Genomic DNA, 25,643 nt, shown 5'->3' with positions numbered 1-25,643 from the left:
GGTTCAAATCGTAGAAAGTGAGAGTGTCAGACCTCTTGTACTTAAGTCGGCATTGTGCCATTTGTATAAAATTCGGATGCAATTTCTGTGTTTCATCGTCAATAAGAAGGTCCAAGGGATACAGTAAACCTGAAGTGAAGCTTCCGAATCCAAAACTGGACTCACAGGAGAGGTTCAAAACATAGAAAGTTAGAGTGTCAGTCCTCTTGCACTTAAGTCGGCGTGGTGCCTTTTGAATTTAATTCCGATGCAACTTCTGTGTTTCATCGTCAATAAGAAGGTGCAAGGTATACAGTAAACCTGAAGTAAAGCACCGGAATCTAAAACTGGGCTCACAGGAGTGGTTCAAATCATAGAAAGTGAGAGTGTCAGTCCTCTTGTACTTTAGTCGCCATTGTGCAGTTTGTATTAAATTCGGATGCAATTTCTGTGTTTCATCGTCAATAAGAAGGTCCAAGGGATACAGTAAACCTGAAGTATAGCATCGGAATCTAAAACTAAACTCATAGGAGAGGTTCAAATCATAGAAAGTTAGAGTGTCAGTCCTCTTGTACTTAAGTCGGAATTGTGTCTTTTGTATTAAATTCGGATGCAAACTCTGTGTTTCATCGTCAATAAGAAGGTCCAAGGGATACAGTAAACCAGAAATGAAGCATCGGAATCTAAAACTGGAATCACAGGAGAGGTTCAAATCATAAAAAGTTTGAGTGTCAGTCCTCTTGTACTTAAGTCGGCATTGTGCCTTTTGTATTAAATTCGGATGCAAACTCTGTGTTTCATCGTCAATAAGAAGGTCCAAGGGATACAGTAAACCTGATGTGAAGCATCGGAATCGAAAACTGGACCCACAGGAGAGGTTCAAATCATAGAAAGTTTGAGTGTCAGTCCTGTTGTACTTAAGTCGGCATTGTGCCTTTTGAATTTAATTCCGATGCAATTTCAGTGTTTCATCGTCAATAAGCAGGTTCAAGGGATACAGCAAACCTGAAGTGAAGCATCGGAATCTGAAACTGGACTCGCAGGAGATGTTCAAATCATAGAAAGTGAGAGTGTCGGTCCTCTTGTACTTAGGTCGGCATTGGGCCATTTGTATTTAATTCGGATGCAAATTCTGTGTTTCATCGTCAATAAGAAGGTCCAAGGGATACAGTAAACCTGAAGTGAAGCATCAGAATCTAAAACTGGACTCACAGGAGAGGTTCAAATCATAGAAAGTGAGAGTGTCAGTCCTCTTGTACTTAAGTCGGCATTGTGCCATTTGTATTAAATTCGGATGCAATTTCTGTGTTTCATCTTCAATAAGAAAATCCAAGGGATACAGTAAACCTGAAGTGAAGCATCGGAATCTAAAACTAGACACACAGGAGAGGTTCAAATCATAGAAAGTTAGAGTGTCAGTCCTCTTGCACGTAAGTCGGCATTGTGCCTTTTGTATTAAATTCGGATGCAAACTCTGTGTTTCATCGTGAATAAGAAGGTCCAAGGGATACAGTAAACCTGAAGTGAAGCATCGGAATCTAAAACTGGACTCACAGGAGAGGTTCAAATCATAGAAAGTTTGAGTGTCAGTCCTCTTGTACTTAAGTCGGCATTGTGCCTTTTGAATTTAATTCCGATGCAATTTCAGTGTATCATCGTCAATAAGATGGTCCAAGGGATACAGTAAACCTTAAGCGAAGCATCGGAATCTAAAACTGGACTCACAGGAGAGGTTCAAATCATAGAGAGTGAGAGTGTAAGTCCTCTTTTACTTAAGTCGGCATTGTGCCTTTTGAATTTAATTCAGTTGCAATTTCTGTGTTTCATCGTCAATAAGAAGGTCCAAGGGATACAGTAAACCTGAAGTGAAGCATCGGAATCTGAAACTGGACTCACAGGAGAGGTTCAAATCATAGAAAGTGAGAGTGGCAGTCCTCTTGTACTTAAGTCGGAATTGTGTCTTTTGTATTAAATTCGGATGCAAAGTCTGTGTTTCATCGTCGATAAGAAGGTCCAAGGGATACAGTAAACCTGAAATGAAGCATCGGAATCTAAAACTGGAATCACAGGAGAGGTTCAAATCATAAAAAGTTTGAGTGTCTGTCCTCTTGTACTTAAGTCGGCATTGTGCATTTTGTATTAAATTCGGATGCAAACTCTGTGTTTCATCGTCAATAAGAAGGTCCAAGGGATACAGTGAACCTGATGTGAAGCATCGGAATCGAAAACTCGACCCACAGGAGAGGTTCAAATCATAGAAAGTTTGAGTGTCAGTCCTCTTGTACTTAAGTCGGCATTGTGCCTTTTTAATTTAATTCCGATGCAATTTCTGTGTTTCATCGTCAATAAGAACGTCCAAGGGATACAGTAAATCTGAAGTGAAGCATCGGAATCTGAAACTGGACTCACAGGAGAGGTTCAAATCATAGAAAGTGAGAGTCTCAGTCCCCTTGTACTTAAGTCGCAATTGTGCCTTTTGTATTAAATTCGGATGCAATTTCTGTGTTTCATCGTCAACAAGAACGTCCAAGGGATACAGTAAACCTGAAGTATAGGATCGGAATTTAAAACTGGACTGACAGGAGAGGTTCAAATCGTAGAAAGTGAGAGTGTCTGACCTCTTGTACTTAAGTCGGCATTGTGCCATTTGTATAAAATTCGGATGCAATTTCTGTGTTTCATCGTCAACAAGAAGGTCCAAGGGATACAGTAAACCTGGATTGAAGCATCCGAATCCAAAACTGGACTCACAGGAGAGGTTCAAAGCATAGAAAGTTAGAGTGTCAGTCCTATTGCACGTAAGTCGGCATTGTGCCATTTGTATTAAATTCGGATGCAAATTCTGTGTTTCATCGTCAATAAGAAGGTCCGAGGGATTCAGTAAACCTAAAGTGATGCATCGGAATCTAAAACTGGACTCACAGGAGAGGTTCAAAACATAGAAAGTTAGAGTGTCAGTCCTCTTGCAGTTAAGTCGGCGTGGTGCCTTTTGAATTTAATTCCGATGCAACTTCTGTGTTTCATCGTCAATAAGAAGGTGCAAGGTATACAGTAAACCTGAAGTGAAGCACCGGAATCTAAAACTGGGCTCACAGGAGAGGTTCAAATCATAGAAAGTGAGAGTGTCAGTCCTCTTGTACTTTAGTCGCCATTGTGCCGTTTGTATTAAATTCGGATGCAATTTCTGTGTTTCATCGTCAATAAGAGGGTCCAAGAATACAGTAAACCTGAAGTATAGCATCGGAATCTAAAACTAAACACATAGGAGAGGTTCAAATCATAGAAAGTTCGAGTGTCAGTCCTCTTGTACTTATGTCGGAATTGTGTCTTTTGTATTAAATTCGGATGCAAACTCTGTGTTTCGTCGTCAATAAGAAGGTCCAAGGGATACAGTAAACCAGAAATGAAGCATCGAAATCTAAAACTGGAATCACAGGAGAGGTTCAAATCATAAAAAGTTTGAGTGTCAGTCCTCTTGTACTTAAGTCTGCATTGTGCCTTTTGTATTAAATTCGGATGCAAACTCTGTGTTTCATCGTCAATAAGAAGGTCCAAGGGATACAGTAAACCTGATGTGAAGCATCGGAATCGAAAACTGGACCCACAGGAGAGGTTCAAATCATAGAATGTTTGAGTGTCAGTCCTCTTGTACTTAAGTCGGCATTGTGCCTTTTGAATTCATTTCCGATGCAATTTCTGTGTTTCATCGTCAATAAGCAGGTTCAAAGGATACAGCAAACCTGAAGTGAAGCATCGGAATCTAAAACTGGACTCGCAGGAGATGTTCAAATCATAGAAAGTGAGAGTGTCGGTCCTCTTGTACTTAAGTCGGCATTGGGCCATTTGTATTAAATTCGGATGCAATTTCTGTGTTTCATCGTCAATAAGAAAATCCAAGGGTTACAGTAAACCCGAAGTGAAGCATCGGAATCTAAAACTAGACACACAGGAGAGGTTCAAATCATAGAAAGTTAGAGTGTCAGTCCTCTTGCACGTAAGTCGGCATTCTGCCTTTTGTATTAAATTCGGATGCAAACTCTGTGTTTCATCGTGAATAAGAAGGTCCAAGGGATACAGTAAACCTGAAGTGAAGCATCGGAATCTAAAACTGGACTCACAGGAGAGGTTCAAAACATAGAAAGTTAGAGCGTCAGTCCTCTTGCACTTAAGTCGGCGTGGTGCCTTTTGAATTTAATTCCGATGCAACTTCTGTGTTTCATCGTCAATAAGAAGGTGCAAGGTATACAGTAAACCTGAAGTGAAGCACCGGAATCTAAAACTGGGCTCACAGGTGTGGTTCAAATCATAGAAAGTGAGAGTGTCAGTCCTCTTTTACTTTAGTCGCCATTGTGCCGTTTGTATTAAATTCGGATGCAATTTCTGTGTTTCATCGTCAATAAGAAGGTCCAAGGGATACAGTAAACCTGAAGTATAGCATCGGAATCTAAAACTAAACTCATAGGAGAGGTTCAAATCATAGAAAGTTAGAGTGTCAGTCCTCTTGTACTTAAGTCGGAATTGTGTCTTTTGTATTAAATTCGGATGGAAACTCTGTGTTTCATCGTCAATAAGAAGGTCCAAGGGATACAGTAAACCAGAAATGAAGCATCGGAATCTAAAACTGGAATCACAGGAGAGGTTCAAATCATAAAAAGTTTGAGTGTCAGTCCTCTTGTACTTAAGTCGGCATTGTGCCTTTTGTATTAAATTCGGATGCAAACTCTGTGTTTCATCGTCAATAAGAAGGTCCAAGGGATACAGTAAACCTGATGTGAAGCATCGGAATCGAAAACTGGACCCACAGGAGAGGTTCAAATCATAGAAAGTTTGAGTGTCAGTCCACTTGTACTTAAGTCGGCATTGTGCCTTTTGAATTTAATTCCGATGCAATTTCAGTGTTTCATCGTCAATAAGCAGGTTCAAGGGGTACAGCAAACCTGAAGTGATGCATCGGAATCTGAAACTGGACTCGCAGGAGATGTTCAAATCATAGAAAGTGAGAGTGTCGGTCCTCTTGTACTTAGGTCGGCATTGGGCCATTTGTATTTAATTCGGATGCAATTTCTGTGTTTCATCGTCAATAAGAAGGTCCAAGGGATACAGTAAACCTGAAGTGAAGCATCAGAATCTAAAACTGGACTCACAGGAGAGGTTCAAATCATAGAAAGTGAGAGTGTCAGTCCTCTTGTACTTAAGTCGGCATTGTGCCATTTGTATTAAATTCGGATGCAATTTCTGTGTTTCATCTTCAATAAGAAAATCCAAGGGATACAGTAAACCTGAAGTGAAGCATCGGAATCTAAAACTAGACACACAGGAGAGGTTCAAATCATAGAAAGTTAGAGTGTCAGTCCTCTTGCACGTAAGTCGGCATTGTGCCTTTTGTATTAAATTCGGATGCAAACTCTGTGTTTCATCGTGAATAAGAAGGTCCAAGGGATACAGTAAACCTGAAGTGAAGCATCGGAATCTAAAACTGGACTCACACGAGTGGTTCAAATCATAGAAAGTTTGAGTGTCAGTCCTCTTGTACTTAAGTCGGCATTGTGCCTTTTGAATTTAATTCCGATGCAATTTCTGTGTATCATCGTCAATAAGAAGGTCCAAGGGACACAGTAAACCTTAAACGAAGCATCGGATTCTAGAACTGGACTCACAGGAGAGGTTCAAATCCTAGAGAGTGAGAGTGTCAGTCCTCTTTTACTTAAGTCGGCATTGTGCCTTTTGAATTTAATTCAGTTGCAATTTCTGTGTTTCATCGTCAATAAGAAGGTCCAAGGGATACAGTAAACCTGAAGTGAACCATCGGAATCTGAAACTGGATTCACAGGAGAGGTTCAAATCATAGAAAGTGAGAGTGGCAGTCCTCTTGTACTTAAGTCGGAATTGTGTCTTTTGTATTAAATTCGGATGCAAACTCTGTGTTTCTTCGTCGATAAGAAGGTCCAAGGGATACAGTAAACCTGAAATTAAGCATCGGAATCTAAAACTGGAATCACAGGAGAGGTTCAAATCATAAAGAGTTTGAGTGTCAGTCCTCTTGTACTTAAGTCGGCATTGTGCATTTTGTATTAAATTCGGATGCAAACTCTGTGTTTCATCGTCAATAAGAAGCTCCAACGGATACAGTGAACCTGATGTGAAGCATCGGAATGGAAAACTCGACCCACAGGAGAGGTCAAATCATAGAAAGTTTGAGTGTCAGTCCTCTTGTACTTAAGTCGGCATTGTGCCTTTTGAATTTAATTCCGATGCAATTTCTGTGTTTCATCGTCAATAAGAAGGTCCAAGGGATACAGTAAATCTGAAGTGAAGCATCGGAATCTGAAACTGGACTCGCAAGAGAGGTTCAAATCATAGAATGTGAGAGTCTCAGTCCTCTTGTACTTAAGTCGCAATTGTGCCTTTTGTATTAAATTCGGATGCAATTTCTGTGTTTCATCGTCAACAAGAACGTCCAAGGGATACAGTAAACCTGAAGTATAGGATCGGAATCTAAAACTGGACTCACAGGAGAGGTTCAAATCGTAGAAAGTGAGAGTGTCAGACCTCTTGTACTTAAGTCGGCATTGTGCCATTTGTATTAAATTCGGATGCAATTCCTGTGATTCATAGTCAATAAGAAGGCCCAAGGGATACAGTAAACCTGAAGTGAAACATCGGAGTCTAAAACTGGACTCACAGGAAAGGTTCAAATCACAGAAAGTTAGAGTGTCACTCCTCTTGTATTTAAGTCGGTATTGTGCCATTTGTATTAAATACGGATGCAATGTCTGTGTTTTTTCGTCAATAAGAAGGTCGAAGGGATACAGTTAACATGAAGTGAAGCATCCGAATCTAAAACTGACCTCACAGGAGAGGTTCGAATCATAGAGAGTAAGAGTGACAGTCCTCTTGTACTTAAGTCGGCATTGTGCCATTTGTATTAAATTCGGATGCAATTTCTGTGTTTCATCGTCAATAAGAAGGTCCAAGTGATACAGTAAACCTGAAGTGAAGCATCCGAATCCAAAACAGGAATCACAGGAGAGGTTCAAATCATAGAAAGTTAGAGTGTCAGTCCTATTGCACGTAAGTCGGCATTGTGCCATTTGTATTAAATTCGGATGCAAATTCTGTGTTTCATCGTCAATAAGAAGGTCCAAGGGATACAGTAAAACTGAAGTGAAGCATCGGAATCTAAAACTGGACTCACAGTAGAGGTTCAAAACATAGAAAGTTAGAGTGTCAGTGCTCTTGCACTTAAGTCGGCGTGGTGCCTTTTGAATTCTATTCCGATGCAACTTCTGTGTTTCATCGTCAATAAGAAGGTGCAAGGTATACAGTAAACCTGAAGTGAAGCACCGGAATCTAAAACTGGGCTCACAGGAGTGGTACAAGTCATAGAAAGTGAGAGTGTCAGTCCTCTTGTACTTTAGTCGCCATTGTGCCGTTTGTATTAAATTCTGATGCAATTTCTGTGTTTCATCGTCAATAAGAAGGTCCAAGGGATACAGTAAACCTGAAGTATAGCATCGGAATCTAAAACTAAACTCATAGGAGAAGTTCAAATCATAGAAAGTTAGAGTGTCTGTCCTCTTGTACTTAAGTCGGAATTGTGTCTTTTGTATTAAATTCGGATGCAAACTCTGTGTTTCATCGTCAATAAGAAGGTCCAAGGGATACAGTAAACCAGAAAAGAAGCATCGGAATCTAAAACTGGAATCACAGGAGAGGTTCAAATCATAAAAAGTTTGAGTGTCAGTCCTCTTGTACTTAAGTCGGCATTGTGCCTTTTGTATTAAATTCGGATGCAAACTCTGTGTTTCATCGTCAATAAGAAGGTCCAAGGGATACAGTAAACCTGATGTGAAGCATCGGAATCGAAAACTGGACCCACAGGAGAGGTTCAAATCATAGAAAGTTTGAGTGTCAGTCCTCTTGTACTTAAGTCGGCATTGTGCCTTTTGAATTTAATTCCGATGCAATTTCAGTGTTTCATCGTCAATAAGCAGGTTCAAGGGATACAGCAAACCTGAAGTGAAGCATCGGAATCTGAAACTGGACTCGCAGGAGATGTTCAAATCATAGAAAGTGAGAGTGTCGGTCCTCTTGTACTTAGGTCGGCATTGGGCCATTTGTATTTAATTCGGATGCAATTTCTGTGTTTCATCGTCAATAAGAAGGTCCAAGGGATACAGTAAACCTGAAGTTAAGCATCAGAATCTAAAACTGGACTCACAGGAGAGGTTCAAATCATAGAAAGTGAGAGTGTCAGTCCTCTTGTACTTAAGTCGGCATTGTGCCATTTGTATTAAATTCGGATGCAATTTCTGTGTTTCATCTTCAATAAGAAAATCCAAGGGATACAGTAAACCTGAAGTGAAGCATCGGAATCTAAAACTAGACACACAGGAGAGGTTCAAATCATAGAAAGTTAGAGTGTCAGTCCTCTTGCACGTAAGTCGACATTGTGCCTTTTGTATTAAATTCGGATGCAAACTCTGTGTTTCATCGTGAATAAGAAGGTCCAAGGGATACAGTAAACCTGAAGTGAAGCATCGGAATCTAAAACTGGACTCACAGGAGAGGTTCAAATCATAGAAAGTTTGAGTGTCAGTCCGCTTGTACTTAAGTCGGCATTGTGCCTTTTGAATTTAATTCCGATGCAATTTCTGTGTATCATCGTCAATAAGACGGTCCAAGGGATACAGTAAACCTTAAGCGAAGCATCGGAATCTAAAACTGGACTCACAGGAGAGGTTCAAATCATAGAGAGTGAGAGTGTCAGTCCTCTTTTACTTAAGTCGTCATTGTGCCTTTTGAATTTAATTCAGTTGCAATTTCTGTGTTTCATCGTCAATAAGAAGGTCCAAGGGATACAGTAAACCTGAAGTGAAGCATCGGAATCTGAAACTGGACTCACAGGAGAGGTTCAAATCATAGAAAGTGTGAGTGGCAGTCCTCTTGTACTTAAGTCGGAATTGTGTCTTTTGTATTAAATTCGGATGCAAACTCTGTGTTTCATCGTCGATAAGAAGGTCCAAGGGATACAGTAAACCTGAAATGAAGCATCGGAATCTAAAACTGGAATCACAGGAGAGGTTCAAATCATAAAAAGTTTGAGTGTCAGTCCTCTTGTACTTAAGTCGGCATTGTGCATTTTGTATTAAATTCGGATGCAAACTCTGTGTTTCATCGTCAATAAGAAGGTCCAAGGGATACAGTGAACCTGATGTGAAGCATCGGAATCGAAAACTCGACCCACAGGAGAGGTTCAAATCATAGAAAGTTTGAGTGTCAGTCCTCTTGTACTTAAGTCGGCATTGTGCCTTTTGAATTTAATTCCGATGCAATTTCTGTGTTTCATCGTCAATAAGAAGGTCCAAGGGATACAGTAAATCTGAAGTGAAGCATCGGAATCTGAAACTGGACTCACAGGAGAGGTTCAAATCATAGAATGTGAGAGTCTCAGTCCTCTTGTACTTAAGTCGCAATTGTGCCTTTTGTATTAAATTCGGATGCAATTTCTGTGTTTCATCGTCAACACGAACGTCCAAGGGATACAGTAAACCTGAAGTATAGGATCGGAATCCAAAACTGGACTCACAGGAGAGGTTCAAATCGTAAAAAGTGAGAGTGTCAGACCTCTTGTACTTAAGTCGGCATTGTGACATTTGTATTAAATTCGGATGCAATTCCTGTGATTCATAGTCAATAAGAAGGCCCAAGGGATACAGTAAACCTGAAGTGAAGCATCGGAATCGAAAACTGGACCCACAGGAGAGCTTCAAATCATAGAAAGTTTGAGTGTCAGTCCTCTTGTACTTAAGTCGGATTTGTGCCTTTTGAATTTATTTCCGATGCAATTTCTGTGTTTCATCGTCAATAAGCAGGTTCAAGGGATACAGCAAACCTGAAGTGAAGCATCCGAATCCAAAACTGGAATCACAGGAGAGGTTCAAATCATAGAAAGTTAGAGTGTCAGTCCTATTGCACGTAAGTCGGCATTGTGCCATTTGTATTAAATTCGGATGCAAATTCTGTGTTTCATCGTCAATAAGAAGGTCCAAGGGATACAGTAAACCTGAAGTGAAGCATCGGAATCTAAAACTGGACTCACAGTAGAGGTTCAAAACATAGAAAGTTAGAGTGTCAGTCCTCTTGCACTTAAGTCGGCGTGGTGCCTTTTGAATTTAATTCCGATGCAACTTCTGTGTTTCATCGTCAATAAGAAGGTGCAAGATATACAGTAAACCTGAAGTGAAGCACCGGAATCTAAAACTGGGCTCACAGGAGAGGTTCAAATCATAGAAAGTGAGAGTGTCAGTCCTCTTGTACTTTAGTCGCCATTGTGCCGTTTGTATTAAATTCGGATGCAATTTCTGTGTTTCATCGTCAATAAGAAGGTCCAAGAATACAGTAAACCTGAAGTATAGCATCGGAATCTAAAACTAAACTCATAGGAGAGGTTCAAATCATAGAAAGTTTGAGTGTCAGTCCTCTTGTACTTAAGTCGGAATTGTGTCTTTTGTATTAAATTCGGATGCAAACTATGTGTTTCATCGTCAATAAGAAGGTCCAAGGGATACAGTAAACCAGAAATGAAGCATCGAAATCTAAAACTGGAATCACAGAAGAGGTTCAAATCATAAAAAGTTTGAGTGTCAGTCCTCTTGTACTTAAGTCGGCATTGTGCCTTTTGTATTAAATTCGGATGCAAACTCTGTGTTTCATCGTCAATAAGAAGGTCCAAGGGATACAGTAAACCTGATGTGAAGCATCGGAATCGAAAACTGGACCCACAGGAGAGCTTCAAATCATAGAAAGTTTGAGTGTCAGTCCTCTTGTACTTAAGTCGGATTTGTGCCTTTTGAATTTATTTCCGATGCAATTTCTGTGTTTCATCGTCAATAAGCAGGTTCAAGGGATACAGCAAACCTGAAGTGAAGCATCGGAATCTAAAACTGGACTCGCAGGAGATGTTCAAATCATAGAAAGTGAGAGTGTCGGTCCTCTTGTACTTAAGTCGGCATTGGGCCATTTGTATTAAATTCGGATGCGATTTCTGTGTTTCATCGTCAATAAGAAAATCCAAGGGATACAGTAAACCTGAAGTGAGGCATCGGAATCTAAAACTAGACACACAGGAGAGGTTCAAATCATAGAAAGTTAGAGTGTCAGTCCTGTTGCACGTAAGTCGGCATTGTGCCTTTTGTATTAAATTAGGATGCAACCTCTGTGTTTCATCGTGAATAAGAATGTCCAAGGGATACAGTAAACCTGAAGTGAAGCATCGGAATCTAAAACTGGACTCACAGGAGTGGTTCAAAACATAGAAAGTTAGAGTGTCAGTCCTCTTGCAGTTAAGTCGGCGTGGTGCCTTTTGAATTTAATTCCGATGCAACATCTGTTTTTCATTGTCAATAAGAAGGTGCAAGGTATACAGTAAACCTGAAGTGAAGCACCGGAATCTAAAACTGGGCTCACAGGAGAGGTTCAAATCATAGAAAGTGAGAGTGTCAGTCCTCTTGTACTTTAGTCGCCATTGTGCCGTTTGTATTAAATTCGGATGCAATTTCTGTGTTTCATCGTCAATAAGAAGGTCCAAGGGATACAGTAAACCTGAAGTATAGCATCGGAATCTAAAACTAAACTCATAGGAGAGGTTCAAATCATTGAAAGTTAGAGTGTCAGTCCTCTTGTACTTAAGTCGGAATTGTGTCTTTTGTATTAAATTCGGATGCAAACTCTGTGTTTCATCGTCAAAAAGAAGGTCCAAGGGATACAGTAAACCAAAAATGAAGCATCGGAATCTAAAACTGGAATCACAGGAGAGGTTCAAATCATAAAAAGTTTGAGTGTCAGTGCTCTTGTACTTAAGTCGGCATTGTGCCTTTTGTATTAAATTCGGATGCAAACTCTGTGTTTCATCGTCAATAAGAAGGTCCAAGGGATACAGTAAACCTGATGTGAAGCATCGGAATCGAAAACTGGACCCACAGGAGAGGTTCAAATCATAGAAAGTTTGAGTGTCAGTCCTCTTGTACTTAAGTCGGCATTGTGCCTTTTGAATTTAATTCCGATGCAATTTCAGTGTTTCATCGTCAATGAGCAGGTTCAAGGGATACAGCAAACCTGAAGTGAAGCATCGGAATCTGAAACTGGACTCGCAGGAGATGTTCAAATCATTGAAAGTGAGAGTGTCGGTCCTCTTGTACTTAGGTCGGCATTGGGCCATTTGTATTTAATTCGGATGCAATTTCTGTGTTTCATCGTCAATAAGAAGGTCCAAGGGATACAGTAAACCTGAAGTGAAGCATCGGAATCTAAAACTGGACTCACAGGAGAAGTTCAAATCATAGAAAGTGAGAGTGTCAGTCCTCTTGTACTTAAGTCGGCATTGTGCCATTTGTATTAAATTCGGATGCAATTACTGTGTTTCATCTTCAATAAGTAAATCCAAGGGATACAGTAAACCTGAAGTTAAGCATCGGAATCTAAAACTAGACACACAGGAGAGGTTCAAATCATAGAAAGTTAGAGTGTCAGTCCTCTTGCACGTAAGTCGGCATTGTGCCTTTTGTATTAAATTCGGATGCAATTCCTGTGATTCATAGTCAATAAGAAGGTCCAAGGGATACAGTGAACCTGATGTGAAGCATCGGAATCGAAAACTCGACCCACAGGAGACGTTCAAATCATAGAAAGTTTGAGTGCCAGTCCTCTTGTACTTAAGTCGGCATTGTGCCTTTTGAATTTAATTCCGATGCAATTTCTGTGTTTCATCGTCAATAAGAAGGTCCAAGGGATACAGGAAATCTGAATTGAAGCATCGGAATCTGAAACTGGACTCACAGGAGAGGTTCAAATCATAGAAAGTGAGAGTCTCAGTCCTCTTGTACTTAAGTCGCAATTGTGCCTTTTGTATTAAATTCGGAAGCAATTTCTGTGTTTCATCGTCAACAAGAACGTCCAAGGGATACAGTAAACCTGAAGTATAGGATCGGAATCTAAAACTGGACTCACAGGAGAGGTTCAAATCGTAGAAAGTGAGAGTGTCAGACCTCTTGTACTTAAGTCGGCATTGTGCCATTTGTATTAAATTCGGATGCAATTCCTGTGATTCATAGTCAATAAGAAGGTCCAAGGGATACAGTAAACCTGAAGTGAAACATCGGAATCTAAAACTGGACTCACAGGAAAGGTTCAAATCATAGAAAGTTAGAGTGTCACTCCTCTTGTACTTAAGTCGGTATTGTGCCATTTGTATTAAATACGGATGCAATTTCTGTGTTTTTTCGTCAATAAGAAGGTCCAAGGGATACAGTTAACCTGAAGTGAAGCATCCGAATCTAAAACTGACCTCACAGGAGAGGTTCGAATCATAGAGAGTAAGAGTGACAGTCCTCTTGTACTTAAGTCGGCATTGTGCCATTTGTATTAAATTCGGATGCAATTTCTGTGTTTCATCGTCAATAAGAAGGGCCAAAAGATACAGTAAACCTGAAGTGAAGCATCCGAATCCAAAACTGGACTCACAGGAGAGGTTCAAATCATAGAAAGTTAGAGTGTCAGTCCTATTGCACGGAAGTCGGCATTGTGCCATTTGTATTAAATTCGGATGCAAATTCTGTGCTTCATCGTCAATAAGAAGGTCCAAGGGATACAGTAAACCTGAAGTGAAGCATCGGAATCTAAAACTGGACTTACATGAGAGGTTCAAAACATAGAAAGTTAGAGTGTCAGTCCTCTTGCACTTAAGTCGGCGTGGTGCCTTTTGAATTTAATTCCGATGCAACTTCTGTGTTTCATCGTCAATACGAAGGTGCAAGGTATACAGTAAACCTCAAGTGAAGCACCGGAATCTAAAACTGGGCTCACAGGAGAGGTTCAAATCATAGAAAGTGAGAGTGTCAGTCCTCTTGTACTTTAGTCGCCATTGTGCCGTTTGTATTAAATTCGGATGGAATTTCTGTGTTTCATCGTCAATAAGAAGGTCCAAGGGATACAGTAAACCTGAAGTATAGCATCGGAATCTAAAACTAAACTCATAGGAGAGGTTCAAATCATAGAAAGTTCGAGTGTCAGTCCTCTTGTACTTAAGTCGGCATTGTGCCTTTTGAATTTAATTCCGATGCAATTTCTGTGTATCATCGTCAATAAGATGGTCCAAGGGATACAGTAAACCTTAAGCGAAGCATCGGAATCTAAAACTAAACTCACAGGAGAGGTTCAATTCATTGAAAGTGAGAGTGGCTGTCCTCTTGTACTTAAGTCGGAATTGTGTCTTTTGTATTAAATTCGGATGCAAACTCTGTGCTTCATCGTCGATAAGAAGGTCCAAGGAATACAGTAAACCTGAAATGAAGCATCGGAATCTAAAACTGGAATCACAGGTGAGGTTCAAATCATAAAAAGTTTGAGTGTCAGTCCTCTTGTACTTAAGTCGGCATTGTGCATTTTGTATTAAATTCCGATGCAAACTCTGTGTTTCATCGTCAATAAGAAGGTCCAAGGGATACAGTGAACCTGATGTGAAGCATCGGAATCGAAAACTCGACACACAGGAGAGGTTCAAATCATAGAAAGTTTGAGTGTCAGTCCTCTTGTACTTAAGTCGGCATTGTGCCTTTTGAATTTAATTCCGATGCAATTTCTGTGTTTCATCGTCAATAAGAAGGTCCAAGGGATACAGTAAACCAGAAATGAAGCATCGGAATCTAAAACTGGAATCACAGGAGAGGTTCAAATCATAGAAAGTGAGAGTCTCAGTCCTCTTGTACTTAAGTCGCAATTGTGCCTTTTGTATTAAATTCGGATGCAATTTCTGTGTTTCATCGTCAACAAGAACGTCCAAGGGATACAGTAAACCTGAAGTATAGGATAGGAATCTAAAACTGGACTCACAGGAGAGGTTCAAATCGTAGAAAGTGTGAGTGTCAGACCTCTTGTACTTAAGTCGGCATTGTGCCATTTGTATTAAATTCGGATGCAATTCCTGTGATTCATAGTCAATAAGAAGGTCCAAGGGATACAGTAAACCTGAAGTGAAACATCGGAATCTAAAACTGGACTCACAGGAAAGGTTCAAATCATAGAAAGTTAGAGTGTCACTCCTCTTGTACTTAAGTCGGTATTGTGCCATTTGTATTAAATACGGATGCAATTTCTGTGTTTTTTCGTCAATAAGAAGGTCCAAGGGATACAGTTAACCTGAAGTGAAGCATCCGAATCTAAAACTGACCTCACAGGAGAGGTTCGAATCTTAGAGGGTAAGAGTGACAGTCCTCTTGTACTTAAGTCGGCATTGTGCCATTTGTATTAAATTCGGATGCAATTTCTGTGTTTCATCGTCAATAAGAAGGTCCAAGGGATACAGTAAACCTGAAGTGAAGGATCCGAATCCAAAACTGGACTCACAGGAGAGGTTCAAATCATAGAAAGTTAGAGTGTCAGTCCTATTGCACGTAAGTCGGCATTGTGCCATTTGTATTAAATTCGGATGCAAATTCTGTGCTTCATCGTCAATAAGAAGGTCCAAGGGATACAGTAAACCAGAAATGAAGCATCGAAACCTAAAACTGGAATCACAGGAGAGGTTCAAATCATAAAAAGTTTGAGTGTCAGTCCTCTTGTACTTAAGTCGGCATTGTGCCTTTTGTATTAAATTCGGATGCAAAATCTGTGTTTCATCGTCAATAAGAAGGTCCAAGGGATACAGTAAACCTGATGTGAAGCATCGGAATCGAAAACTGGACCCACAGGAGAGGTTCAAATCATAGAAAGTTTGAGTGTCAGTCCTCTTGTACTTAAGTCGGCATTGTGCCTTTTGAATTTATTTCCGATGCAATTTCTGTGTTTCGTCGTCAATAAGAAGGTGCAAGGTATACAGTAAACCTGAAGTGAAGCACCGGAATCTAAAACTGGGCTCACAGGAGAGGTTCAAATCATAGAAAGTGAGAGTGTCAGTCCTCTTGTACTTTAGTCGCCATTGTGCCGTTTGTATTAAATTCGGATGCAATTTCTGTGTTTCATCGTCAATAAGAAGGTCCTAGGGATACAGTAACCCTGAAGTATAGCATCGGAATCTAAAACTAAACTCATAGGAGAGGTTCAAATCATTGAAAGTTAGAGTGTCAGTCCTCTTGTACTTAAGTCGGAATTGTGTCTTTTGTATTAAATTCGGATGCAAACTCTGTGTTTCATCGTCAATAAGAAGATCCAAGGGATACAGTAAACCAGAAATGAAGCATCGGAATCTAAAACTGGAATCACAGGAGAGGTTCAAACCATAAAAAGTTTGAGTGTCAGTGCTCTTGTACTTAAGTCGGCATTGTGCCTTTTGTATTAAATTCGGATGCAAACTCTGTGTTTCATCGTCAATAAGAAGGTCCAAGGGATACACTAAACCTGATGTGAAGCATCGGAATCGAAAACTGGACCCACAGGAGAGGTTCAAATCATAGAAAGTTTGAGTGTCAGTCCTCTTGTACTTAAGTCGGCATTGTGCCTTTTGAATTTAATTCCGATGCAATTTCAGTGTTTCATCGTCAATAAGCAGGTTCAAGGGATACAGCAAACCTGAAGTGAAGCATCGGAATCTGAAACTGGACTCGCAGGAGATGTTCAAATCATTGAAAGTGAGAGTGTCGGTCCTCTTGTACTTAGGTCGGCATTGGGCCATTTGTATTTAATTCGGATGCAATTTCTGTGTTTCATCGTCAATAAGAATGTCAAAGGGATACAGTAAACCTGAAGTGAAGCATCCGAATCTAAAACTGGACTCACAGGAGAGGTTCAAATCATAGAAAGTGAGAGTGTCAGTCCTCTTGTACTTAAGTCGGCATTGTGCCTTTTGAATTTAATTCCGATGCAATTTCTGTAAATCATCGTCAATAAGATGGTCCAAGGGATACAGTAAACCTTAAGCGAAGCATCGGAATCTAAAACTGGACTCACAGGAGAGGTTCTAATCAAAGAGAGTGAGAGTGTCAGACCTCTTTTACTAAAGTCGGCATTGTGCCTTTTGAATTTAATTCAGTTGCAATTTCTGTGTTTCATCGTCAATAAGAAGGTCCAAGGGATACAGTAAACCTGAAGTGAAGCATCGGAATCTGAAACTGGACTCACAGGAGAGGTTCAAATCATAGAAAGTGAGAGTGGCAGTCCTCTTGTACTTAAGTCGGAATTGTGTCTTTTGTATTAAATTCGGATGCAAACTCTGTGTTTCATCGTCGATAAGAAGGTCCAAGGGATACAGTAAACCTGAAATGAAGCATCGGAATCTAAAACTGGAATCACAGGAAAGGTTCAAATCATAAAAAGTTTGAGTGTCAGTCCTCTTGTACTTAAATCGGCATTGTGCATTTTGTATTAAATTCGGATGCAAACTCTGTGTTTCATCGTCAATAAGAAGCTCCAAGGGATACAGTGAATCTGATGTGAAGCATCGGAATCGAAAACTCGACCCACAGGAGAGGTTCAAATCATAGAAAGTTTGATTGTCAGTCCTCTTGTACTTAAGTCGGCATTGTGCCTTTTGAATTTAATTCCAATGCAATTTCTGTGTTTCATCGTCAATAAGAAGGTCCAAGGGATACAGTAAATCTGAAGTGAAGCATCGGAATCTGAAACTGGACTCACAGGAGAGGTTCAAATCATAGAAAGTTAGAGTGTCACTCCTCTTGTACTTAAGTCGGTATTGTGCCATTTGTATTAAATACGGATGCAATTTCTGTGTTTTTTCGTCAATAAGAAGGTCCAAGGGATACAGTTAACCTGAAGTGAAGCATCCGAATCTAAAACTGACCTCACAGGAGAAGTTCGAATCATAGAGAGTAAGAGTGACAGTCCTCTTGTAATTAAGTCGGCATTGTGCCATTTGTATTAAATTCGGATGCAATTTCTGTGTTTCATCGTCAATAAGAAGGTCCAAGGGATACAGTAAACCTGAAGTGAAGCATCCGAATCCAAAACTGGACTCACAGGAGAGGTTCAAATCATAGAAAGTTAGAGTGTCAGTCCTATTGCACGGAAGTCGGCATTGTGCCATTTGTATTAAATTCGGATGCAAATTCTGTGCTTCATCGTCAATAAGAAGGTCCAAGTGATACAGTAAACCTGAAGTGAAACATCGGAATCTAAAACTGGACTCACATGAGAGGTTCAAAACATAGAAAGTTAGAGTGTCAGTCCTCTTGCACTTTTGAATTTAATTCCGATGCAACTTCTGTGTTTCATCGTCAATAAGAAGGTGCAAGGTATACAGTAAACCTCAAGTGAAGCCAGGAATCTAAAACTGGGCTCACAGGAGAGGTTCAAATCATAGAAAGTGAGAGTGTCAGTCCTCTTGTACTTTAGTCGCCATTGTGCCGTTTGTATTAAATTCGGATGCAATTTCTGTGTTTCATCGTCAACATGAGGGTCCAAGGGATACAGTAAACCTGAAGTATAGCATCGGAATCTAAAACTAAACTCATAGGAGAGGTTCAAATCATAGAAAGTTCGAGTGTCAGTCCTCTTGTACTTAAGTCGGCATTGTGCCTTTTGAATTTAATTCCGATGCAATTTCTGTGTATCATCGTCAATAAGATGGTCCAAGGGATACAGTAAACCTTAAGCGAAGCATCGGAATCTAAAACTGGACTCACAGGAGAGGTTCAAATCATAGAGAGTGAGAGTGTCAGTCCTCTTGTACTTTAGTCGCCATTGTGCCGTTTGTATTAAATTCGGATGCAATTTCTGTGTTTCATCGTCTATAAGAAGGTCCAAGGGATACAGTAAACCTGAAGTATAGCATCGGAATCTAAAACGAAACTCATAGGAGAGGTTCAAATCATAGAAAGTTCGAGTGTCAGTCCTCTTGTACTTAAGTCGGAATTGTGTCTTTTGTATTAAATTCGGATGCAAACTCTGTGTTTCATCGTCAATAAGAAGGTCCAAGGGATACAGTAAACCTTAAAATGAAGCATCGAAACCTAAAACTGGAATCACAGGAGAGGTTCAAATCATAAAAAGTTTGAGTGTCAGTCCTCTTGTACTTAAGTCGGCATTGTGCCTTTTGTATTAAATTCGGATGCAAAATCTGTGTTTCATCGTCAATAAGAAGGTCCAAGGGATACAGTAAACCTGATGTGATGCATCGGAATCGAAAACTGGACCCACAGGAGAGGTTCAAATCATAGAAAGTTTGAGTGTCAGTCCTCTTGTACTTAAGTCGGCATTGTGCCTTTTCAATTTATTTCCGATGCAAATTCTGTGTTTCATCGTCAATAAGAAGGTGCAAGGTATACAGTAAACCTGAAGTGAAGCACCGGAATCTAAAACTGGGCTCACAGGAGAGGTTCAAATCATAGAAAGTGAGAGTGTCAGTCCTCTTGTACTTTAGTCGCCATTGTGCCGTTTGTATTAAATTCGGATGCAATTTCTGTGTTTCATCGTCAATAAGAAGGTCCTAGGGATACAGTAACCCTGAAGTATAGCATCGGAATCTAAAACTAAACTCATAGGAGAGGTTCAAATCATTGAAAGTTAGTGTGTCAGTCCTCTTGTACTTAAGTCGGAATTGTGTCTTTTGTATTAAATTCGGATGCAAACTCTGTGTTTCATCGTCAATAAGAAGGTCCAAGGGATACAGTAAACCAGAAATGAAGCATCGGAATCTAAAACTGGAATCACAGGAGAGGTTCAAATCATAAAAAGTTTGAGTGTCAGTGCTCTTGTACTTAAGTCGGCATTGTGCCTTTTGTATTAAATTCGGATGCAAACTCTGTGTTTCATCGTCAATAAGAAGGTCCAAGGGATACAGTAAACCTGATGTGAAGCATCGGAATCGAAAACTGGACCCACAGGAGAGGTTCAAATCATAGAAAGTTTGAGTGTCAGTCCTCTTGTACTTAAGTCGGCATTGTGACTTTTGAATTTAATTCCGATTCAATTTCAGTGTTTCATCGTCAATAAGCAGGTTCAAGGGATACAGCAAACCTGAAGTGAAGCATCGGAATCTGAAACTGGACTCGCAGGAGATGTTCAAATCATAGAAAGTGAGAGTGTCGGTCCTCTTGTACTTAGGTCGGCATTGGGCCATTTGTATTTAATTCGGATGCAATTTCTGTGTTTCATCGTCAATAAGAAGGTCCAAGGGATACAGTAAACCTGAAGTGAAGCATCGGAATCTAAAACTGGACTCACAGGAGAGGTTCAAATCATAGAAAGTGAGAGTGTCAGTCCTCTTGTACTTAAGTCGGCATTGTGCCATTTGTATTAAATTCGGATGCAATTTCTGTGTTTCATCTTCAATAAGAAAATCCAAGGGATACAGTAAACCTGAAGTGAAGCATCGGAATCTAAAACTAGACACACAGGAGAGGTTCAAATCATAGAAAGTTAGAGTGTCAGTCCTCTTGCACATAAGTCGGCAATGTGCCTTTTGTATTAAATTCGGATGCAAACTCTGTGTTTCATAGTGAATAAGATGGTCCAAGGGATACAGTAAACCTGAAGTGAAGCATCGGAATCTTAAACTGGACTCACAGGAGAGGTTCAAATCATAGAAAGTTTGAGTGTCAGTCCTCTTGTACTTAAGTCGGCATTGTGCCTTTTGAATTTAATTCCGATGCAATTTCTGTAAATCATGGTCAATAAGATGGTCCAAGGGATACAGTAAACCTTAAGCGAAGCATCGGAATCTAAAACTGGACTCACAGGAGAGGTTCAAATCATAGAGAGTGAGAGTGTCAGACCTCTTTTACTAAAGTCGGCATTGTGCCTTTTGAATTTAATTCAGTTGCAATTTCTGTGTTTCATCGTCAATAAGAAGGTCCAAGGGATACAGTAAACCTGAATTGAAGCATCGGAATCTGAAACTGGACTCACAGGAGAGGTTCAAATCATAGAAAGTGAGAGTGGCAGTCCTCTTGTACTTAAGTCGGAATTGTGTCTTTTGTATTAAATTCGGATGCAAACTCTGTGTTTCATCGTCAATAAGAAGGTCCAAGGGATACAGTAAACCTGAAATGAAGCATCGTAATCTAAAACTGGAATCACAGGAGAGGTTCAAATCATAAAAAGTTTGAGTGTCAGTCCTCTTGTACTTAAGTCGGCATTGTGCATTTTGTATTAAATTCGCATGCAAACTCTGTGTTTCATCGTCAATAAGAAGGTGCAAGGTATACAGTAAACCTGAAGTGAAGCACCGGAATCTAAAACTGGGCTCACAGGAGAGGTTCAAATCATAGAAAGTGAGAGTGTCAGTCCTCTTGTACTTTAGTCGCCATTGTGCCGTTTGTATTAAATTCGGATGCAATTTCTGTGTTTCATCGTCAATAAGAAGGTTTCAAGGGATACAGTAAACCTGAAGTATAGCATCGGAATCTAAAACTAAACTCATAGGAGAGATTCAAATCATAGAAAGTTCGAGTGTCAGACCTCTTGTACTTAAGTCGGCATTGTGCCTTTTGAATTTAATTCCGATGCAATTTCTGTGTATCATCGTCAATAAGATGGTCCAAGGGATACAGTAAACCTTAAGCGAAGCATCGGAAGCTAAAACTGGACTCACAGGAGAGGTTCAAATCATAGAGAGTGAGAGTGTCAGTCCTCTTTTACTTAAGTTGGCATTGTGCCTTTTGAATTTAATTCAGTAGCAATTTCTGTGTTTCATCGTCAATAAGAAGGTCCAAGGGATACAGTAAACCTGAAGTGAAGCATCGGAATCTGAAACTGGACTCACAGGAGAGGTTCAAATCATAGAAAGTGAGAGTGGCAGTCCTCTTGTACTTAAGTCGGAATTGTGTCTTTTGTATTAAATTCGGATGCAAACTCTGTGCTTCATCGTCGATAAGAAGGTCCAAGGAATACAGTAAACCTGAAATGAAGCATCGGAATCTAAAACTGGAATCACAGGAGAGGTTCAAATCATAAAAAGTTTGAGTGTCAGTCCTCTTGTACTTAAGTCGGCATTGTGCATTTTGTATTAAATTCGGATGCAAACTCTGTGTTTCATCGTCAATAAGAAGGTCCAAGGGATACAGTGAACCTGATGTGAAGCATCGGAATCGAAAACTCGACCCACAGGAGAGGTTCAAATCATAGTAAGTTTGAGTGTCAGTCCTCTTGTACTTAAGTCGGCATTGTGCCTTTTGAATTTAATTCCGATGCAATTTCTGTGTTTCATCGTCAATAAGAAGGTCCAAGGGATACAGTAAACCAGAAATGAAGCATCGGAATCTAAAACTGGAATCACAGGAGAGGTTCAAATCATAGAAAGTGAGAGTCTCAGTCCTCTTGTACTTAAGTCGCAATTGTGCCTTTTGTATTAAATTCGGATGCAATTTCTGTGTTTCATCGTCAACAAGAACGTCCAAGGGATACAGTAAACCTGAAGTATAGGATCGGAATCTAAAACTGGACTCACAGGAGAGGTTCAAATCGTAGAAAGTGAGAGTGTCAGACCTCTTGTACTTAAGTCGGCATTGTGCCATTTGTATTAAATACGGGTGCAATTCCTGTGATTCATAGTCAATAAGAAGGTCCAAGGGATACAGTAAACCTGAAGTGAAACATCGGAATCTAAAACTGGACTCACAGGAAAGGTTCAAATCATAGAAAGTTAGAGTGTCACTCCTCTTGTACTTTAGTCGGTATTGTGCCATTTGTATTAAATACGGATGCAATTTCTGTGTTTTTTCGTCAATAAGAAGGTCCAAGGGATACAGTTAACCTGAAGTGAAGCATCCGAATCTAAAACTGACCTCACAGGAGAGGTTCGAATCATAGAGAGTAAGAGTGACAGTCCTCTTGTACATAAGTCGGCATTGTGCCATTTGTATTAAATTCGGATGCAATTTCTGTGTTTCATCGTCAATAAGAAGGTCCAAGGGATACAGTAAACCTGAAGTGAAGCATCCGAATCCAAAACTGGACTCACAGGAGAGGTTCAAATCATAGAAAGTTAGAGTGTCAGTCCTATTGCACGTAAGTCGGCATTGTGCCATTTGTATTAAATTCGGATGCAAATTCTGTGCTTCATCGTCAATAAGAAGGTCCAAGGGATACAGTAAACCTGACGTGAAGCATCGGTATCTAAAACTGGACTCACAGGAGAGGTTCAAAACATAGAAAGTTAGAGTGTCAGTCCTCTTGCACTTAAGTCGGTGTGGTGCCTTTTGAATTTAATTCCGATGCAAATTCTGTGTTTCATCGTCAATAAGAAGGTGCAAGGTATACAGTAAACCTGAAGTGAAGCACCGGAATCTAAAACTGGGCTCACAGCAGAGGTTCAAATCATAGAAAGTGAGAGTGTCAGTCCTCTTGTACTTTAGTCGCCATTGTGCCGTTTGTATTAAATTCGGATGCAATTTCTGTGTTTCATCGTCAATAAGAAGGTCCAAGGGATACAGTAAACCTGAAGTATAGCATCGGAATCTAAAACTAAACTCATAGGAGAGGTTCAAATCTTAGAAAGTTCGAGTGTCAGTCCTCTTGTACTTAAGTCGGAATTGTGTCTTTTGTATTAAATTCGGATGCAAACTCTGTGTTTCATCGTCAATAAGAAGGTCCAAGGGATACAGTAAACAAGAAATGAAGCATCGAAACCTAAAACTGGAATCACAGGAGAGGTTCAAATCATAAAAAGTTTGAGTGTCAGTCCTCTTGTTCTTAAGTCAGCATTGTGCCTTTTGTATTAAATTCGGATGCAAAATCTGTGTTTCATCGTCAATAAGAAGGTCCAAGGGATACAGTAAACCTGATGTGAAGCATCGGAATCGAAAACTGAACCCACAGGAGAGGTTCAAATCATAGAAAGTTTGAGTGTCAGTCCTCTTGTACTTAAGTCGGCATTGTGCCTTTTGAATTTATTTCCGATGCAATTTCTGTGTTTCATCGTCAATAAGAAGTTGCAAGGTATACAGTTAACATGAAGTGAAGCACCGGAATCTAAAACTGGGCTCACAGGAGAGGTTCAAATCATAGAAAGTGAGAGTGTCAGTCCTCTTGTACTTTAGTCGCCATTGTGCCGTTCGTATTAAATTCGGATGCAATTTCTGTGTTTCATCGTCAATAAGAAGGTCCAAGGGATACAGTAAACCTGAAGTATAGCATCGGAATCTAAAACTAAACTCATAGGAGAGGTTCAAATCATAGAAAGTTAGAGTGTCAGTCCTCTTGTACTTAAGTCGGAATTGTGTCTTTTGTATTAAATTCGGATGCAAACTCTGTGTTTCGTCGTCAATAAGAAGGTCCTAGGGATACAGTAAACCAGAAATGAAGCATCGGAATCTAAAACAGGAATCACAGGAGAGGTTCAAATCATAAAAAGTTTGAGTGTCAGTCCTCTTGTACTTAAGTCGGCATTGTGCCTTTTGTATTAAATTCGGATGCAAACTCTGTGTTTCGTCGTCAATAAGAAGGTCCAAGGGATACAGTAAACCTGATGTGAAGCATCGGAATCGAAAACTGGACCCACAGGAGAGGTTCAAATCATAGAAAGTGAGAGTGTCAGTCCTCTTGTACTTAAGTCGGCATTGTGGCATTTGTATAAAATTCGGATGCAATTTCTGTGTTTCATCGTCAATAAGCAGGTTCAAGGGATACAGCAAACCTGAAGTGAAGCATCGGAATCTGAAACTGGACTCGCAGGAGATGTTCAAATCATAGAAAGTGAGAGTGTCGGTCCTCTTGTACTTAGGTCGGCATTGGGCCATTTGTATTTAATTCGGATGCAATTTCTGTGTTTCATCGTCAATAAGAAGGTCCAAGGGATACAGTAAACCTGAAGTGAAGCATCGGAATCTAAAACTGGACTCACAGGAGAGGTTCAAATCATAAAAAGTTTGAGTGTCAGTCCTCTTGTACTTAAGTCGGCATTGTGCATTTTGTATTAAATTCGCATGCAAACTCTGTGTTTCATCGTCAATAAGAAGGTGCAAGGTATACAGTAAACCTGAAGTGAAGCACCGGAATCTAAAACTGGGCTCACAGGAGAGGTTCAAATCATAGAAAGTGAGAGTCTCAGTCCTCTTGTACTTAAGTCGCAATTGTGCCTTTTGTATTAAATTCGGATGCAATTTCTGTGTTTCATCGTCAACAAGAACGTCCAAGGGATACAGTAAACCTGAAGTATAGGATCGGAATCTAAAACTGGACTCACAGGAGAGGTTCAAATCGTAGAAAGTGAGAGTGTCAGACCTCTTGTACTTAAGTCGGCATTGTGCCATTTGTATTAAATTCGGATGCAATTCCTGTGATTCATAGTCAATAACAAGGTCCAAGGTATACAGTAAACCTGAAGTGAAACATCGGAATCTAAAACTGGACTCACAGGAAAGGTTCAAATCATAGAAAGTTAGAGTGTCACTCCTCTTGTACTTAAGTCGGTAATGTGCCATTTGTATTAAATACGGATGCAATTTCTGTGTTTTTTCGTCAATAAGAAGGTCCAAGGGATACAGTTAACCTGAAGTGAAGCATCCGAATCTAAAACTGACCTCACAGGAGAGGTTCGAATCATAGAGAGTAAGAGTGACAGTCCTCTTGTACTTAAGTCGGCATTGTGCCATTTGTATTAAATTCGGATGCAATTTCTGTGTTTCATCGTCAATAAGAAGGTCCAAGGGATACAGTAAACCTGAAGTGAAGCATCCGAATCCAAAACTGGACTCACAGGAGAGGTTCAAATCCTA

Source organism: Schistocerca serialis, unplaced genomic scaffold, assembly GCF_023864345.2.
Source record: "Schistocerca serialis cubense isolate TAMUIC-IGC-003099 unplaced genomic scaffold, iqSchSeri2.2 HiC_scaffold_1417, whole genome shotgun sequence".
Lineage (NCBI taxonomy): Eukaryota > Metazoa > Arthropoda > Insecta > Orthoptera > Acrididae > Schistocerca > Schistocerca serialis.
This window is presented reverse-complemented; position numbering follows the sequence as displayed.